We start from the raw sequence: 19,812 nt of genomic DNA on the forward strand, positions 1-19,812 counted from the left end.
GTCGCGACAACGCAAGTACTTGCAATAGGGGCGACGAACTTCCACAACTCCAGAACATCACAAAAGACCGTTTGTACATGTACTAACCAGCCAAACAAACTAACCACGGCAGCGAAGACCACTTAAATCGAACATATAGCGCAGAAACACCTCGTAAAGGTTTCACCATAGAGAAAGGTTACACCTTGTTTGACAGACGCTGACAAGAAATTCAAGAAATGTCCAAAGCGCACTACCGCCGCCTTTTAAAAATCCAACGGGAGCCAAGCCAAATCAGTAATAAGTTGGCTATTTGGGTGAACGCAACGTACCCGTTGCGTTCACCGGGTACGCCCAACGCCGGCCGTACGAAAGTGTCTGCGTTCACCCGGTGAACGCAGCGCAAGCGTTAGGTTCACCCAAACGTCACGTCCGGGACGCCACATCCGGTCTTTGTTTTTTCACGTCCGTGATGTCACATCTGGCCTTTTTGGCGGCATAATATGGCATATGGCAGGCTCGGAGTGCACGAAGCGGTGGATCGCTTATTTTTCGGGCTTTTGCTTCTCGTAAGTATACTTCGTCTTTGCGTTTGATGTGCATCTACAACGCGTAGCTAATCTTTCGACTGCATGATGCCATATATAGGTGTTCTGTGATGATACTTTATAGCCAGGTTCCTCACGAGCTTTTGTGATGCATTGCAGGGACCGCCACACCGGCCAGCCAGTGCTACAGTGTCCTAATGCAGAGAACGTATATTACACGGAACTGCGCTCCTTCAGAGTTATTTAGAGTCTTTGTCAGAAGCACGTAACAGTAACATTACTTGGTTACGGTGCTGCTACATGGCAGAATATTTGAATGGCAGATGTCCCGAGTGCGGCATGTAAGTACGTACGTACGCGCGCTTGTTTAGCCTAAATAAGAGTTTCTATTGTTCCCCAATGGAAATGCACATTCCTGATGCACGGTTCAGATCTGCCGGCTAAGGGCGGTAGTGAATAAAGTCACCAAATTGCGGCCTCGTTGCGGTCTCGCATTGCGGCCTCATTGCACGGTCGGGAAAAATTGCTTTAGAACCAAAATTTCGCTGCGCTGTCAGTAGCCATTCACTGATAAGCTTTCTCCGCAGCGTAATGCTCAGTGCAGGTGTGATGGGGGTTGTGTGTGCGGTCGGTATGTGACCGATATTCCTGAACGCAGTGTCATTCAGCGATGTGCACAGCTGTGGCTGATTGTAGAATGTGGGCTGTGACAGGAGTGATGGGGACCATGCTCCTGCCTCGGCCAAGGTTGCAGCGATTTCAGAGCTGCAGGGATCGCCCAGGCAGAACCTAATCTCGGCCCTATGCTGCAGCTCCAGCTTCTTGAGACGGGCACGTGGTAGTGCCACGAGTGGGAGGACGTACCGCAGGCGTGAGGTGGCTACTGCATGGTACAGCCGTAGAGCCCACCTAGTGGTGCAGCTCTGTCCTCGGGCAACAAGCTGGGAGACTGCCTTGTGGACCCGGAGGACCTGGACATGCAGGGTCTTGACAGCAGGCAGCCAGGTCAGCCGGTGATGAACGTGTAGCCCCGGGTACGTCACTGCCGGGCTTCAAGGTCGCCTTCCAGTTGCAGCTGTGCAGCGGGCGGTTGCTCTTGGGTGGAGCAGCATGGCCTCCGTCTTCCTTGCCGAGATGGCAAGGCCAATGCAGCTCAGGTAAGCAGCGGCGGTGTCGAGGGCTCTTTGCAGAGCCGAGCGCGCACTGCTGTGGCTGTGTGGTGGATTTCGCACACATAGGGTGATGTGGTCCGCGTTGATGGAGGTATTCACGTGGTTGTGGGGGTCAGTCTGCAGGACAGCAAGCAGTCGGGCCAGGTTGAACAGGAAAGGGCTCACCACTGATCCTTGTGGGACGCCCTCTACCAAATAGGTCCAGGGCCTGCTGAACGACTGGATAGGGCAGGCCGTCAAAGGCCCCCTTCATGCCGATAAGCACCAGGAGCACGGCGTCACCGCAGGCCTTGGCCTCTTCCAGCGTGGAGACCACGTCCACGATGGAGTCCGCACTGCATCAGCTCCGCCGGAAGCCTATCTGCTCATCGGCCAGAAAGCAATGGCCTCCATCAGCTTGCAAGCAGCAGAGGTGAGTGAGACTGGCCGATAGGAGCTCACGTTTTTCAGCCGGCCTTCAGGATGGGGGCCACGTAGGCTGTGCGCCATGACTCCGGCACCTGCCCTGACTGCCAGATGTTTAAGCAGTCAAGCAGGTGCAGCTGCTCGCTGGCGGCCAGGTTGCGAAGCATTTGGGTTCCTGGTGCACTGGGCTCCTGGTGCACTGCGATGCTTGGAGCTCGTGCAGCGTCAGCGGGTCCTGGTAGATAGCCATAACCTGGCTCGATGGCCACCCTGGGTGGTGAGAGAGAAGGGAAGACGGAAAGGCAGGGAGGTTAACCAGGCTGAGTCCAGTTTGCTACCCTACACGTGGGGAGGGGAATGGGGAGTGAAAGAGGAAGAGAGAGAACTTAAGTGTAGGATGTCTATAGTCGGGCACTCAAGTCTGTTGCCCTCAGGTAGCGAAAAAGCGCTCGGACTGCTTTCTGGGCCAATGAACTGTGAGGCCAGGCTCCCAAGACTGGATGACAGGCCATTTACAGAAGCGAAGAACCTGTGTGGTGGTTGTGCAGGCAGCTAGGCAGGCTGACGGAAGGCTGCCCTATCTTCAGGATGGCTGCAGTGCGTGGTACAGCCAGCGCAAACTGGTTGGCGAGGAGCTCCGCAAGGGCCTCTTCGCTGATGCTCAGCGTGATGGCCACGGCGAGGACAGGTTGTAGGCTTCCTCTCCTGCTGGTGAGGGATTTGAGCAGTCTCCAAGCCAGGGGTCCCCTGGACCTGCCTCGATGGCAGAGCAGAGGCTCCTCCTGCGCCGGGCTTGGCGTCTGCAGCGGGCATCTGCACGTCTGTACTCGGTCCAATGCTCTGCCTTGCCCGTCCGGATTGCTCCATGCTCCATACGGCGCCTGGAGGCACGAATGTTGAGCAGGTGGAGGTCCGGAGCGGGGGTATCTGGTTGGGTAGAGCACTGAACAGTGGCAGCCTGAGCACAATCCACGATGGCGCTCAGGAAGTCACGGCCATCGTCCAACTTGCTGCAGTGCTTCCGGAACAGGGACCAGTCTGTGACGTAAGTTCTTGACCTAGGCCTTCTCCCAGACCTGGGGCTGATCACAATAGAGAAGTGGTCAGACCCCCATTTGTCCGAAGTTGTGGCCCAGGAGTAGGAGCACTGCTCAGTGTTGAGGGAGAGGTCAATGGCCGTGCGAGCTCTGCGGTAGACGTAGGTGGGCTCCCTGGTGTTCCAAGGTCAGCAGGCCAGCTCAGCTGATGGCATCTGTGAGGCCTTTGCCTCAGCGGGTGCAGCTGCGGCTTCCCCAATCCGTGTGGTGTGCGTTGAAGTCACTGCACAGGACTGCATGCCCACCAAGGCGAACAGCCAGCTGGATGAAGCTGGAGGGATCCCACGGCTTTCCTGGACGGATGCAGATGCTCGCCACAGCCGTGTCCTGGCTGCCAAGGCGTACCACAACGGCGCATGACTCCAAGGGGCCACCGGCGATGTCAGCAACAGGTAGAACAGCACGCGCCAGGGTGCTGCGGACATAGATTGCCGTGCGTGGCTTTCCTGGCTTATGGACTCCATCTAGGCAGGGTGCCGCAGTGCAACTGCGTGTGGCACAGGTGGTGGCACCCGAGTAGTCGGGAAGCCGTAGGTTCTCGGCCACGGCATATGTCTCCAGCAGTCCGAGTACCGTATAGTGCGGAATATAGGTTGAGGTTTTTTCCCAAAAATATTACTAAAAGTTCACCCCTTGACTTACATACCAGCCCTTGGCACAGCATGAATAGTCGTCTGCCAGCATGTAGGAGCGCAGACCTTTCGGCATCCACATTGTTATCGCCCCCTTGGTGACCGACGCGGCCCAACTCGCGGGCGCTGCGCGGTTCTTTATTCTGACGAAGTTCTTTATTCTATGGCGCAGTGCACCCGGAGCTCAAAGACAGGGTGGCGGATTTTGTCCGCGAACATCGTGCCAGATCTTTGCCAGTCACAGCAGAACTCATCTGCATCAAAGCTATTGAGATCGCCCGAAAATCCGGACTGCCCAAGGAACAATTCAAGGGCTCCATTTATTGGGTTCGTCGCTTCATGCAACGCAAGGGATTCGCACTTCGACAGTGCAAATCAATCTGGCAGAAGCAGCCAGAGGCATACGAGGGCAAGTTGGTCGAATTCCAGCGCTATGTTTTCCGTCTCCGGCAGCAGCATGGCTACATGTTGGTACAGATCGGCAACGCTGATGAAATGCCGGTGTAGTTCGACATGCCGTCGCTCACCACAGTGTGCGAACGCGGCACAAAAGAAGTCGAGCTTCTTTCTACGAGGAACGAGCATTCACGGTGATGCTCGCGTGTACTGCAGATGGCAGAAAGCTGCCCCCATACATAATATTCAAGAGGAAGACGCTGCCGAAAGAGGCTTTCCCACGGGATGTCGTTCGCGTGAATGAAAAGGGCTATATGGACGAGGCCCTCATGCTCGATTGGATTAAGACCGTCTGGAATCGGCAACCAGGGGCACTCTTGCGGTGTCCGAGCATGCTCGTCTTGGATGCCTTTCGCGGGCACTTGACCGCAGGATTGAAGCTGGCACTCCGCGACGGGAGGACGGAACTCGCCGTCATTCCGGGAGGCATGACGTCAACACTTCAGCCACTGGACGTCGTGCTCAACAAGCCTGTTAAAGACCGTGTCCGTGAACAATATAATCAGTGGATGGCCGGCGACAACCTGATGACCCCAACCGGCCAGCTGCGCAGGCCGCCTCTCGTCACTGTGGCCACATGGGTGTCGCAGGTTGTGCTCGCTGCCCGACGATATGGTGGTGTGGGCATTCAAGAAGTGTTGCATAAGCAAGAAGTGTTGCAAAACTTTTTTGCATAAGCCAGGAAGGCACACAGGAGTCCAAAGAACTTTGTCACCAGGAGAAAAAGGGACAGCACAGTGGGTCGAGTCGTAACGAAACTTGCGAGCGTCCTGGGAGACGTCGGTGTTAAGCGGGGCGAGGCGTCTGCACTCTGCGAGGCGAGACACAAACTGTTCCAAGAAAGGAACTGATGGGGGTACAGGAGTCGAAAGGAATGATACATCAAGAATGAAACTTGGTGAACAGCCATAGATGAAGAAAAAATGTTAAAATCCAGTAGTACGTTGCGTAGCCATGTTATAGGCGAATGTCATGAACGACAGGATTGCATCCCCGTTCGTGTGGCCAGGGTAGATGTACAGTCGCATGCAATATGACTTGCAACACTCTTGTTCGTTGTTGAAGGGGCTCCACGGCCTGCGCAGCAGCTCTGACATTCGAAATAGCAGTTTAATAGACACCACTAATTGAAGCTGTGTTTCGGTCTGGAACTTACCATGTGTCTGCACAGCCGTACAGCCTTGGAACCCCTTCGACCACGGGCACTGGTGTTGCAATTCATATTGCACGTGACTGTACATCGCAATCAAGCTGTTGGTCTGCGCATGGTAACTGGAAGTCGTCTTGCGAATTGTGTTAGAGGCGCACAGAACTTCGGTGAGGATAGAAGATAGGAAGACTGCTGCGGTCACTGAGGAGAACGCGCGGAGCGCTGCGGTGTAAGATAATGTTGTGTAGAAAGAAATCGGCGACTTCAGCAGCAGTCCAGGATGGTAGAGATGCTGTCTCCGCATAGCATGTTGGATGGTCTATGGCCGTTGCAATCCAACGATTTCCATGTGAGGTCATGGGAAGAGGACCGTACAAGTCTATTCCAACTACTTCAAAAGGCGAAGCGGGACAAGGCAGAGGTTGTAAAGAGCCAGAAGGAGCTGTTGGGTTTGCTTTGACAATGAACGCAGGGTGCAACATACTTCGCAACGGCTGAAGATGGGCCAGGCCAGGAGCAGCAACTTCATATTCTGTTGTAAGTCTTGTGGTAGCCTAGAGGACCAGTTGTCGCATGATCATGAAAGGCTTCAAGCACCTCACATTGCAGAGAACATGGTATGACCGGGACCCATTTGTTGCCATCGATGTGATAAATGTTGCGATGTAAAACCCCATTGTGCAGCTTGAATTGATTAAGTTGTCGACGAAGTCAGGCGTTTGGAGGTGACGAAGAATCTTCCATGCGTTGGAGAATAGTTCAGCAGTATGGGTCGATGCGTTAGTGGGACACAAGGACAGATGGGCTGTTGTGTCTTAGCCATTCGAGGGCTACAATGGGTAAAGCCGATGAAGAGGACTCAGGACGTACACAATCACGGAGAGGTTATGGTGAATCGTCATGATTCGGCAGAGGGTAGCAAGAGAGAGCATTGGTGTCTTGATGCTTCTTTGCAGCCCTGTAGGTGACATTGAAATCGTACTCCTGTAGGTGAAGCACACAGCAACCCAGGTGACCTGATAAATTCTTTAGCGATGAAAGCCAGCACAGTGTGTTATGGTCGGTAACGACTGTGAAATGGCGGCCATGAAGACATGGGTGAAATTTTTGCACGGCCCAACAGCAAAGCACTCCTGCTTGGTTATGGTGTAGTAATTTTCTGCACTGGTTAGTGCACGACTAGCCTAAGCAATTACTCGTTCGCGGAATGTGTTGTCGCATTGTAGTATAATGGCACCGAGACTGACTGCTAGCGTCGGTGTGAAAGATGGTGGGCGCGGTTGGATCAAAGTGGCGCAGTACTGGGTCTGACGTCAGGGCATGTTGCAAAAGCAGGAAAGCATGTTCACATTCGTCGGACGAAACAAAGGGTGCATTACTGGGGAGGAGTTGATGGAGCGGGGACGTAAGTGTAGCGAAGTTGCATATGAAGTGCCGGAAGAAGCAAGTCCAAGAAAACTGTGCATGTCTTTTTGACGCAGTGGACACAAAATTCGAGGATGGCAGTAAGCTTCTCGGGGTCCGGACGAATGCCTTCTTTGCAGACTATGTGCCCCAGAACTTTGATGGCCTTGCTGGCCAAACTGCATTTGTGTGTGTGTGTGTATGTGTGTGCGCGCACACGCGCGTGTGCGTGTGTTGAGCTGCAAACCAGCATTTGCAAGACAGGCAAGGACTTCATCAAGATGTTGCAAATGTTGTGAGAACATGTTTGAAAACACAATGTCGTCGAGATAGCACAGACAGGTTTTCCATTTCAACTTCTGAACTAAACGTAACAGCGCAAACATATAAGACGAGCCACAAACAGCGCCAGTGTGTGTCGTGTCTTTCTTTTTGTGGCTCGTCTTATATGTTTGCGCTGTTACGTTTAGTTCAGAAGTATGTACCAACTAGGCCCAAATGAAGTGTTGCTGAATTTCCATTTCAAGCCACAGAAGACTTATCGATCATGCGTTCGAATGTGGCAGGCACATTGCAGAGTCCAAAACGCATCGCACTGAACTCGTAGAGCCCATCAGGGGTAGCAAATGTCGTTTTTGCTTTGTCGGATTTGGACATCGGTATTTGCCAGTAGCCTGGTCTAAAGTCAAGGCTAGAAAAATACTCAGCACCGTGGAGTGAATCTAGTGCATCATCCATCCGTGACACGGGGTGAACATCTTTGCGCACAATTTTGTTCAGCGCACGGTAACAGACGCAAGAACACACTGAGCTGTCTTCGTGACAATTGCAACGACATGAGTGTCAACAGCTCAAGTGACAGTTGATCCACGAGGCAACAGTTGGGGTTCGATTTGGTTTATTGCAGTAAGCAATGCAGACCCCTCAGAGAAGCGAATAAGGCCAGGGGTAATCAGAATTGCTCGAGATAGGGTATGGTCATAGGGTAGAATGAATACGCCGCCATCCACAATGTTACAGGAGTTGACACCTATAATCTTTTCTCTAGGTGGCCAAAGAACGTAATCGGAAGAGGTGACGAGACGAATGCATTCTTCGTGGTTAGGAAGAGAATTGCCAGTGGCATCATCCAGTTGTGTGAGGCGCTGACGACAAGAGATAGAAGCAAACGCCAAAGATAAGAAGTCCCACCCCAAGATGAGTTCATGGGTCACTCACGAAATACGGCAAAAACAATGTGGTGAAGAATTTAGTCTATGGACACACAAACAGGACACGGTGCAATTGGACGAATAATAACCTTGGCCGCTGCACAAAGAGAAAGGCCGGAGTAAGGCAATTCTTGTGTTTTATAGAGTCCCAAACAGTCGCATGGCAATAATCGCCAAGCGTCTTGTAACATGGAGCCACCTCAGAATTGCGCCAAACAAAGATGATGGATGCAGCCAGTCTTGCCAGATAACTACATTTTGACTATTCTGTATTGTTTGCATTTTTTGTGTAAAAGGAATTGTCGCAGAGAGTTTTATCTTCAGTGGCCTTCAGTTGACGTCATCTGCTACAACTAGCACATAAGTTAACTCCATAGCACCACTAGGATGGAGACATTGTGTCGTGGGGTGCTTCCTTAAAAGTGGACAAGAAGATTCTAAAGGAAAAGTGTGAGAAGGTCACAGTAATAACCAAGGCATTTGGCATGGGAATGACCCAGCTGTGAAAGTATTATCAGATGTGGACAAGCATATAGTACTAAATGGCGCCTTGCACGAGTCCCAAGTGTCAAATGTAATGAGTATTGTGCATTGAAAGGGCCAAAAATGTTTTGTACATGCAAGGGAACACTATGGGCATTTGATAACAGTTGCTTAGATGTACTACATTAACAGGAACCAAACGAACTCCCTTAGACATAAGCATGCAGCAAATTCAAGGACTAGATGAAGCTTCAAAGAAGTAACTGCATTTCATGTAGGATAGGTGTGAATGACCTTTGTGCATGAGATCAGTGACAAAAACACTAAATGAATGCAGTACAGTGTCTGTATCATATCTTGTGCAGACCAAACTAGCCTGGAGTTTCAGCGTTCCTTGTCAGTTCATTTAAATAGGCACTACATTGTTCAAAGTGCAATATTGTTCTACAAAACATAATATGCAAGATGTAGCATGCTAACCCTCGTGGCTCAACAACTACTGAACCGAAACCTCAATGAGCAGTGAAGCTTCCTTGTAATTTTCATCGTAACCATACTTTCGCTCTTGAAAGTGAACCTCTTTAGTGAATTTGCTTGTGTATTAATTTTTCTTTAGGCAAGTATTTTTTATACATGTTAATGTCTCAATCCTGCTTTTTCTTTCCAGGGCTAAAACAAAATGCCTCTTATTTCACTTTGATCTTTTGACCTAGGAAGCCATCATCTGGTGCTGTGTACAGCAAGCACATGCTTCGGGCAAGGAGGGAGCCAGCACCATATCTACATCAGCAAGAACCTCGGTGCTCAAAATAAACATTTTCTGTGCAAATACCTGTCTTTTTATACTTCCAGCATGAATTAATAAGTTTCTTTTGCCTTCACATGCAGGAAGGTTTATAGGAATAAATAGTGACTGTTGAATGCCCAGGAAAAGCCTTGAAGCCATTCTACTTGTACAGTGATAAAGTATGTGTGTACTTGAACTTGATAGTTCAGAAACGAAAGGCAAAGTAACAGGCAAAATGCTCGGGGCAGCAGTCGTATAAATGTTAGATGAACACAGCTAATTGTGCTGTCCAGTTTCATTCAGTTTGACCAAATGTTGCAAGAATTGCCTTCAATATGAATCATTCAGTTCAGCCAGCTAAAGTCGAACTCGTACAAACTTTGGAATGTCTGCTGGGAATTTTAGCATAAATGGTATGTGTGCATCCTTCAGCAGCACCACAAGCCCAGTAAGGTTTTTGCGTTACTGTCCCCCCTCCCTTGGGGTTATTGCAGTGTCTACTTCACGTGCTTGAGGGTATAATGGAGAATGGCTCCATTCTCCAAAGAGAAGGCTATATAAATATGCAGTACAAGAGCTTGTAGGCCTGGTTATAAGCATTAATTAGATATGTATAGACCAAAGGCAATATGAATACAATATGTTAAATTGCATCCATATGTGGGAACTGCCCACATCAAAGGAAAGAAAGTGCAATACTTGCAACCTACCAACATAAACATCAGTCTAGGGAAGGATTCTGTAAGGATCCACTAAGTGGACTGTTTCAGCACACACTGATTAGGTAGAGCTATAAGCTGGTAGAGCAAGTGGCAATCATCACCATGGGCTCTCGTGCTCTATTCATTCAGCGTGTACTGGAATGGACAGTCCACTTAGTCAACACTTACAGACTAGCCCCCTAGGGCTGTGGAAGCACACAGTATATTAAGCTTAAGTCTGGAGTGTTACCTTCTGCTTATGTGGCAAGTCCTCCTGTTTACCTGTTCCTTTCAACTGAGAGCTGAGCACTGCCTAGGTTAAGTCAGAAAAAGCAACCAGCGTCCATAGAATTCAAACTATTACTATTTGCCCTATATAAGGGGACAGTGAAGCCTAAAATGACACTTGACTTGGGCCATATTTTTCGCGATATGCCCGAGAATATTGGGATTTCCCATCAATTTTACCCTTCCTACATCACATAGTGAACAACCTGAAAACTTGAACAACCTGAAAATTTTGGGGCGCATGAGCGGCACGTATAGTAGAATGCATTGTTCCATTGTAAAAAAAAAATTGATGTAACAAAATAGAGTGCTGAGTGTTACGTCTTTGTTACATCAAGGTTCAACAAAAATTAAGCGCTGGAAATCGGCGCTGGACGCACATGCAACTCCTTACTCCACAATGAAAACATTTGAGAAAACATTTTTTTTAAATACTTTGTACATTTGTATAAATACCTGCGGATATTCCTCTGGTTTAGCCTAATTATGTGCTGCCTACTTAACTTACTGACGCAGCATACGTATCATTGCGAAATTTATAATTTTTTGCTTTTAGAAAAAGCATCGAGTTATTGAATTTTGCGAACAGAAAAAAAATTGCAACTTCCAATATAGCGCGCTTCCTAGGCTATTAAATAGCTACAATGTTCAAGGAACGTACTGTTTCCATGAGTGGTTTACTCATGCAGTAAGATGTACTGCTCCTACACCTTGTAATAAAAAGCATATGCATCGACACATAGCAGCTGATATTCTTGCTTATTTTCTCATCACAGAGGTAGATGGAGCACATGAACCAATATGCTCACACAAATCAACGTGACAAACTACTGCGGAGACATGGCAACGAATTCTTTGTTTACCTTGTACACCACAAGTGCGAGGTTTGCGCATTAATTTGACTTCATGAAACCCTATTTATACTACAGGCTTTACGGCAATGCTTGCATGCAGTGCGGTGAAGCGCTCGACGAAACTGCACATATTATATGATTTGTTTGATATTAACTCGAGATGCAAACGTTTGTTCAGGCAGGCAAGCAATGTTTCCATTCACGCAGCGCACCAAAATAGCGAGGTATATGCACTGATCTGGTTTCATGACATCGTACTTTTGCCACTAGCTTTACGGCAGTGCTTGTGTATAGTGCTGCGAAGCACGACGGAACTGCACGTTATTATACGGTGTGCTTGAAATCCACTCGAGATGCAAACGTTTGTGCAGGCAGGAAACGAATGATTTAATTCACGTAGCACAACACGAGAGCGCGCTCTATGCAGTCCTTTGATTGAATAAAACTCTATTTCTGCCACAGGCTTCACAGCAATGCTTGTGTAGAGGGCTGTGAAGCTCGACGCAGCTGTAACAACATCCCACAGTACACCCGATTTTTACCGAGTTTGTTTTAAAGGGCCCCTCACAGGCTACATAACAAATTTTGGTTATACACTGAAAGTTGTTACGTGCCCTCTAAGAAGTGTTCTACCGCAAGCATTTTTCAAATTGGTTCATTAACAGCAGATAGAGAATGATTGAAGTGCCGCGAACGCATGATTTCAGGAGGCGAGCGTCGCCGCCTATATAAACACTCTCTCGACATTCCCCGTTTCGCCTGTGTAAGCAAATTTCCTTCACTGCGTTCTCCCATACCGGAGCCGAGGGGTCGCGGCGGGTATACCCTGCCGTCTTCCTTTTTTCACCGTCACCGGCACACTTCCGGTGACGGTGTCGCGCGAGCTGTTGCGCTTGTCTCGTTTCCTGTAGCGGACGATAGTGCGCGCTCTACACGAGAACACGTGATTAGCGGTATAAGTCAGTGCCCCAGCACTGAGGCAAACGCGAGAGGATAAAAGAGCATTCATTATCGCAATGCTGGAACACATGTAGACAATGACGTATAGTTTCGTTCTCTGCGCACGTGCAAACGTCGGGAAAAGGAGACGAAACGGAAATTCATCTCTCTTGCTACAGTGCGAAGTAAAACAAAAGCACCCAGACATTCGGGTTGTATTTTTCATTATTTCTCTAAACTTTAATTAGTTCACTGCAGCAACAGATTCAACAAGTAACTGATGCTGCCTTGAATCTAAGTCACGTGTCACTCTGAGTGCCATCACAGCACAGCCTGTGCTCCTATGCAGCAGCGAAGTTACGGGCATTCATCTGCTTGCTGCTGCGATAACATTATGACACTTTAACTCAGAGGTACGATTTTTGTTGTGTGAGATTATAGATAGCCAGTAGACTACTTGTCTGATGTTAAATGCTATGACCCACTGGCAATCCACGATGCACTCAACGAAAACGTTTTTATGCTGTGTGTGGCGTGACTCACCAGTGACCCACACGCAAGAATTCTTGCTCTTGTGTTGCCATCTGAAGTTTGAAATTGCAACTAATATATATTTTTATTGCATTGGACATGGGGTGGCATGTTTGTTTTGGAGAGTGGAGTGGCGGCGCATTTCTCAGTTGGGTTTCTTGCAAACTTTCGCAGCAGTCTTTGAAATACGTGCCATTGGAATAAGTACCTGCATTTTTCTTGCTACTCCCAAACTTTTCAGCATGTCTAATAGATAGATCCTCATGCCCCTTACGGATGAAAAAAAAAAGCACAATGCAGAGGAAACAAATAAACTTAGTTTTGGGCCAGAAGAATGCACCAGCAACTTCGCGATCACCAGCGGATGAGTCAAGTGCTTCAGTGTCAGATGTTCAGCAGTGGACAGTGAAATCAGTGACAAAGATAGTGTTTACGAACCATCACAGACCTCAGCCAGCATGTCGAATGGAGTCAGACCTGACTGATGATTCTGAGGTGAATGATTCAGGATACAATGCTCTCATTTCTCTCAGCCCATCTCTAGAGAAATGGACACCGGCAACAACCACTTCGCCTAGTGTGACACCACACGTACTCTAGGCCGCCCACTATCATTCAGTTGCCATCTAGCCGTTATGCCCCATCTTTATGTTCACTGTTTATTACGGATGACATTTGGCAAATGATGGTCAATGAAACAAACAGGTTCACACAAGTGTTGAAGTCAACTACTCCTAAATCTAAATCACGCTTGAAAAATTGGACGGAAACCAATGCCAAAGAAATTAAAGCATTTATTCGAATACTGATTTGTATTGGTCTCCTCCGTCTTCCTACTCCCAAATCTAAATCAAAGTTGAAAAATTAGATGGAAACCAATCTCCAACAAACGAAAGCATTTGTTGGAATACCAATTTGTATTAATCTCGTCCATCTTCCTATCCGAGTCACTACTGGGCAAAAAGTAACCTGTATGGTGTTGAACTCATTCGTCAAAATATGAGCCGTGACCGCCTTTTCCCTACTTTTGAGGTTCCGGCATTTTGCGGACAATTAACTGGTTGCAGAGTTGCAGGATCATGTCTTTAAGATCCATCGTCTGGTAGAGAAATTGAACCAAAATTTTTGCCACTGTGCTTGAGCCAGGAAAGGAGGTTGTGATAGATGAAACAATAGTGCCATGGCGTGGCAGACTTTCGTTCTTACAGAGTCAGGCTGTTCAAGGCATGTACCAAAGACGGTTACAGGCTAAAGGTTGATGTATATGCCGGAAAGTGTGACTGAACAATTGGTATCGGACATGCCAAAGATGTATGCTTGAAACTCCTGCAAAATTACAAGGAAGTTGTGTGCCCGCTGTCCGTAGACAACTTCTACATGAGCTTGCCGCTCACTTTTCGCCTTCTGAAGGAAGACACTTTCATTCGTGGCACAGTTCGCTCAGTGAGGAAAGGGCTGCCAAAAGATCTCACTGAAGTAAAGGTTGCAAATGGCAGTGTTACCGAACTTCAGTCCAAAAATGGAGTGAAGGCACTGAAGTGGATGGACAAGAGGCCTGTTCTGATACTCACATCTGTCGCCAAATATGAAGCAACTTTGGTGGACAGTGGGAAGAAAACAAGGGACGGTGCACCAATAATGAAACATCAGGCCGGTCTCGATTACAATGCAGCAAAAAAGGGCGTCGACTATAGTGACCAAATGACGTTATACCACAACTTCCTTAGAAAAGGACTCAAGTGGTACAGAAAGGTAGCTGTTGAGTTGCTTGTTGGATGTGTCATCATAAATGCATGGAACATTCGTGGCATGCTTGAAGGAAACTCTATGCCAATTATAAAATTTCAAGATGAACTGGCTCATTCACTGTTCGGCCCTCGTCAAGACAACATCGAAGAAACCCGTGGGAGAAGTGTCCACATGCTAAGAAAAACTGGCACATCGGCACACGACACTCAGTGGCTCTGCACTGGCTGCTATGCGGCCAACAGTACCAGCAGTAGCCCAAACACTATGGTGAGAGTGAGAAAAGTGACCACTTTCTGTGAATAACGCCCCGGCAAGCCATTCATCTGTTTGTTGTGCTTTAATTCTAAGCACAAGTAACCTGAGAAGCAAGCTAGCTTCAACTGTAAAATGAGTAGGATGAAAACTTCAAGACATGGCTAATGTTCATACTAAATTTTAGCCTTTCTCTAACTAATAAATATTTCTAACACAGAAACTGACTTCTTGTCTTTTTTAATGGCAAGCACTTTGTAGTTCAACATAGGTTTCTAGCATCTTGAATCCATTGAGGGGCTACAGAATGTATTAAAGAAAGCTAAAAATGCATAATGTTGTGCCGAATGTGATCAAGACACATGTACAAGAAACTATAGTCATTAGTTCGATGAGGACAGTAATGTGCTTTAGCAAGTTAGAACTTTGTTACCAACTTGCCCACATTCACATCTTAACAGATTTAACAATGTTTCCACTACGTGGAGAACCTTGATCTACAGTGCTTTTATCATACTGAAGAAGGTTGGTGTTCCTATTATAACACGTGTACTTAAGAAGCTCAATCTCTCAGGATTTCATGTTGTTTTACTTGACATAAGCTTACGAGGCTTACAGATTACGTGCTCAACGTAAACACTTACTTCCTTTTCAATGATTTTCATTTCTGTAAAAGCACAGTAAATTTCGTCAGACGAGAAGTGCAAATGTGTTTTTTATTCTTTCATACTTGGTGCTTGCTACTATACAACTTACTTATATCAACTTGCTTGTTTAGAAAACTCATAAAAAACACTCCCCCCACCTTCTTTCTTCTTTTACTTTCCATTGACTCTAACTTTCATTATGCTAATAAACTTCAGAAGAGCTTGCTCTCAGGCTAGTTTGTACACACTGCTAAGAATGAAAAAATGGAGAGAAAACGGGACAAGAAAGAAAGGCCTACAGAATGCTGATTTGCGCGCGGCAATCTATATCAAGGACGGGGTGCTGGACCAGGGAAGCTAAGAAGCCGCCACAACAAACTATGGGAGCTAGGTGAATGGCTTCGATGTCCACACAGAAACATAAATATAGGAATGTTATAGAATGCTGTGTCATTCAACAACCCCGTGAATGTTGAAAAGTGGGACAGTGATTAGCTGAAAAGAGTTTCAGAGAGCTCCAGGAAGTGGGGAGGATGATACAGTAAGAGGGCTAGGGTGGTGACACGCATTAAGGGCATCAAGAATGAAGTGAAAAGTTATGGAACATAGGGGGATTGTCTCATCACTGCTCGATCGCTCAACACCAGATAGCTGTGGCCAGTTGCCTTAGCTGAGATTCACCTACCCTGTCATAGCATGTGCTGTGCTCGCTGCTTTGCAGTCTTTAGAATAGGCAGGTGTCAGGGAAGCATGCCCATAATGCCTGCAATTAAGTAATAGGCGACTTGCAAAATAGTGCCCGCTCTCTTCCATACACAGCCATGGCTGAACCACTCACTAGCAAATCTGGTAAGAAAATAACGCTGACCTTCACTGTTACTTGGGCTGCAACAAGTCTGGGCTGCAAACAAGAAGACACAAGACAGAGCGCTGTCATGTTTTTAGCGCAGTTCACTTTCCTAAGTAATGTACCAACAAGGTCATAATATACATTATATAAATACATCAATTTGTAAACAAAATGTTATTTTTAATTAGTCATTTTTAAAAACAGCACAAGGATGATAGCATAATTTTAGGCGTAGTCTTAGCAATGAAAAACTTTTGTCAGAAGTTAAGCAAAGTTTTGGCAACGTAAAAATGTGCATCTTCATTGCTAAAGCATTCCTGTCCGGGGAGTGCTAGGAGTTTGTCTTGGTGTGATGTAAAACTCTCCACACATTTATATAGTGCTAGAGAGAGAGGTGATGGGGGAGTGGTAGTGGCCAGTGGAGAATCCTTCCCTGAAATGAATTTCTGGCTACGTCACTGAATGTGTGCAATGCTTTGTAGTAGCAATAGGTCTTGGATGGAAACACTATAGATGATACCAGTGAACCTATTGAGCCTATTCCTGTTTAGTGAGGTGATGTATGTTTTCCCAAAGAATTATAGAAACTGTACAATGGAATGTTTTGTACCACCTGTAATAACCATGCTGTAAGAAAACAAAAAGGCTGAGCTTAAATGTTGTAGGAAATCTCTTAAGAGGCTCAAGGATAGGTAAAGATGACTAACTTCTGTATTCTCCACTCAACCCTCCACATGGATTCAAATGCACAGCAGCCCCACTCCTTGACACAGGCGGTTGCTTAGCTTTAATTAAACTTCATGTCAATTACTGTGAAACACAGCGTCGTCTTCAGTCAAGGGGTGGCACTGCGCTCATCTCAGTGGAATGAAGCTTCCAGTCATAGATGGTTTCAGTATACAGGGTAAGTGACCTCACATTTTACTCTCTTCGTCGTGAAATCTAGACACCAAAGCCTCGGTTTGAACAAGTAATGCTTTAAGCGCTCTCTCATGCATATGTTTGCTTTAAGGCAGAGTCAGCTTACTATTTCCTGCTTCTGCCACATGCAACTGACACAACAACATCTCAATAAAATGATTGTGATTTAAGTGGTACACACTCTCTGCAATGTGATTAAATGTTTGTAATAAAAGAAGCACTACTCATGTGCTGGTCAGCATCTGCAACATTATGTTCACCAAGATAGCTTTTTTGTCTCAATATATTCAATATTGTTGCAAATTTAAGAGGTTTTGCAGCTAACATGTAGCTGTTAACTTGTGTCTCGAGAACATACAGCTTTAGTTGAGAGGAGCGCTATATTGCATGAGACAAAGGAACATTTTTAGACTGCTTGTTTTATTTATGTGCGAAAAACAATTGTGAGGGTTTTAATAGCAAAGTAATACAGTAGGTGTTGGCAACGCGAACAAGCCATGCAAAGTGTATGCATTAGAAATGAACTATCCAGATGAGGACTCCCCACCCACTGATATATGTCAATGCTATAATATCAAATGCTGTGACATTTAACACATATGGTGACTAAAAAAAAAAGGATAACTAAAGCAACAGCAGCATTAATAAAACAACAATATCAACTGCAAAATTTATACAATTTTTCTCAAAACTTTTATCTTCGCATAAACTGTGGCCTCACACACTGTGGGCACTTTTGCTAACAACCTTCACATTTCACTAGTGCTAATTCTAGCTTCCCTTTAGCTTCTAGCTTGACTCTAGCTTCCAGCTCAACTGCAATGTTTTGAACGTCAGGGCATGTGCAAGTGAAAATTAGTTTGTGATGGCCATGTGGATCTGTTTCTCTGCCTGAATAATAGGAAGAGGAGGGCAATATAATTGCCTTGAGAACTATTAAGCAGAAGCAGCATGGTGGATGAGCAGTGGCCGGGATAAAACATTTCAGGAGTTCAATGTAGTAAGGATACAGGAGTCATATGATTAACTTTGCAAGAATATGAGGCCATTATAACACTAAGGGAAACAGACTGGCCCATCACACTGAATTTTCAAATATCGTAACTGGTCTAGAACACCTTGCACAGCTGCTGTAATTAGGAAAAAAAAAATGTAGCATTGTCTTAAAAAGACAGCTTTTTTGTTTGTTTACTCTGCTATGCCACTGTACACATTATTACTATTACTTTTTTTTCTTTTGGAACAGAAAGTCACCATATGCCTGGAGGTTTTTAGATCACCTTCTTGGTGTGCTCCCGATATATGAACAGTTCGAAAACATTAACATTGTTGCTTGGTTTATTGTTTATTGCCCAAGTAGAGCGGCACGTAACGACTGACTACGGAACCAGGCGTGTGAATATGCACACCCTGTATCCAATCAACCCCTATATCAATCTTGTACAATTAGACCTCCATATATTGAACTTTAATGTAACAAACCGTTTTACTTTGCAGAACTTATTTGGTGTGCATATAGAAATCTTCAATTTATTGAATTCTGTTTATCTGCAATTTCAATTTACGGAAACTATAAATTCTTCTAAAATTTGTAGGTGTTGCATTTGAACTGTAAATTCTATGGACGTACAAGCGCTTTCCGGGAGTAAAGCTTCACGATTTCCTTCCAAAGTTTATTCGACTTAAGGACAAAATTCTGCAGCAAAGTTATAAACAACCACAGGTGACAAGCAGCTGAATGCGAGGTATCTGGTACAGACCGACGGGGGAAAACTTACAAATCACAATAGCACACATTCAGGCGAGTATGTAAACAGGCGAACTAAGCACGGAACAAAAACAACACAGCACTGCTTTCATAGGTCCCGAATGATCAGAGTTTCGTCAGAGTTTGTGCAAGCACGCATCCGCAGATAAAACGGGCTCCCACCGTGCATTGACCAATACTTCGAGAGCTGACGCCTACACAATAACCGGGGTAGGTTACAGCACTTGTTTCTGCTCTGATCGTATAGTGTTCGAATGATGTCGCGACAACGCAAGTACTTGCAATAGGGGCGACGACCTTCCACAACTCCAGAACATCACAAAAGACCGTTTGCACATGTACTAACCAGCCAAACAAACTAACCACGGCAGCGAAGACCACTTAAATCGAACATACAACGCAGAAACACCTCTAAAAGGTTTCACCATAGAGAAAGGTTACACCTTGTTGCACAGACGCTCACAAGAAATTCAAGAAATGTCCAAAGCGCACTACCGCCGCCTTTTAAAAATCCAACGGGAGCCAAGCCAAATCAGTAATAAGTTGGCTATTTGGGTGAACGCAACGTACCCGTTAGAACCACCGGGTACGCCCAACGCCGGCCGGCAAGTACCGTTCCGTCTGCCACAATGATTCATTTCCTACTAAAGCAGCACTTGAAAACCTGTTTTAGCTTTATTATTACGCGAAAACATATTTTGTTTAACTATGAGAACTTTTTATTATGTGTATGACTACATGTTACGCAAAAAGTATCAGCGGGCCGCTAAAGTTGGAGGACAGACGACAAGGTTCGCGCTCGCTTTGAAACAGTTCGTCGTCTGTTCTTGCTTTTCTTCGCTTGGTCATACATCGTGGGTGAGTAAAGATGTAATATGCGTGAATGGAAACATTTCATGAAGATTTTACTTTGAGAGCGCGTTATCTGCGTAGCCATATCCTCGTTTTAGACGAAGCCTCTTACAACACCAGCCAACGCGAGCCTCGC

At 46.4% G+C, this 19,812-nt stretch overlaps 2 long non-coding RNA genes across 6 annotated transcripts; one reads left to right on the plus strand and one right to left on the minus strand.

The window, feature by feature from the left end:
* Positions 1 to 387: 387 nt before the first annotated feature.
* Positions 388 to 9,364, plus strand: LOC139057200 (uncharacterized). Of its 4 annotated transcripts, none has more exons than XR_011512628.1 (3): positions 388 to 548; positions 687 to 1,684; positions 1,816 to 9,244. It is a non-coding gene; the product is annotated as an uncharacterized lncRNA (long non-coding RNA). The 4 variants fall into 4 exon arrangements; XR_011512631.1 differs by having other exon boundaries at positions 396 to 1,684; positions 1,816 to 2,111; positions 7,892 to 9,244; XR_011512630.1 differs by having other exon boundaries at positions 397 to 1,684; positions 1,816 to 2,111; positions 9,205 to 9,353.
* Positions 2,240 to 19,388, minus strand: LOC139057201 (uncharacterized). Of its 2 annotated transcripts, none has more exons than XR_011512632.1 (3): positions 19,171 to 19,388; positions 16,154 to 16,186; positions 2,240 to 2,374 (listed from the first exon to the last, which is right to left on the minus strand). It is a non-coding gene; the product is annotated as an uncharacterized lncRNA (long non-coding RNA). The 2 variants fall into 2 exon arrangements; XR_011512633.1 differs by lacking the exon at positions 2,240 to 2,374 and adding an exon at positions 15,509 to 16,048.
* Positions 19,389 to 19,812: the final 424 nt, after the last annotated feature.

This window comes from Dermacentor albipictus, chromosome 3 (genome assembly GCF_038994185.2).
Source record: "Dermacentor albipictus isolate Rhodes 1998 colony chromosome 3, USDA_Dalb.pri_finalv2, whole genome shotgun sequence".
In the NCBI taxonomy this organism is placed as follows: domain Eukaryota; kingdom Metazoa; phylum Arthropoda; class Arachnida; order Ixodida; family Ixodidae; genus Dermacentor; species Dermacentor albipictus.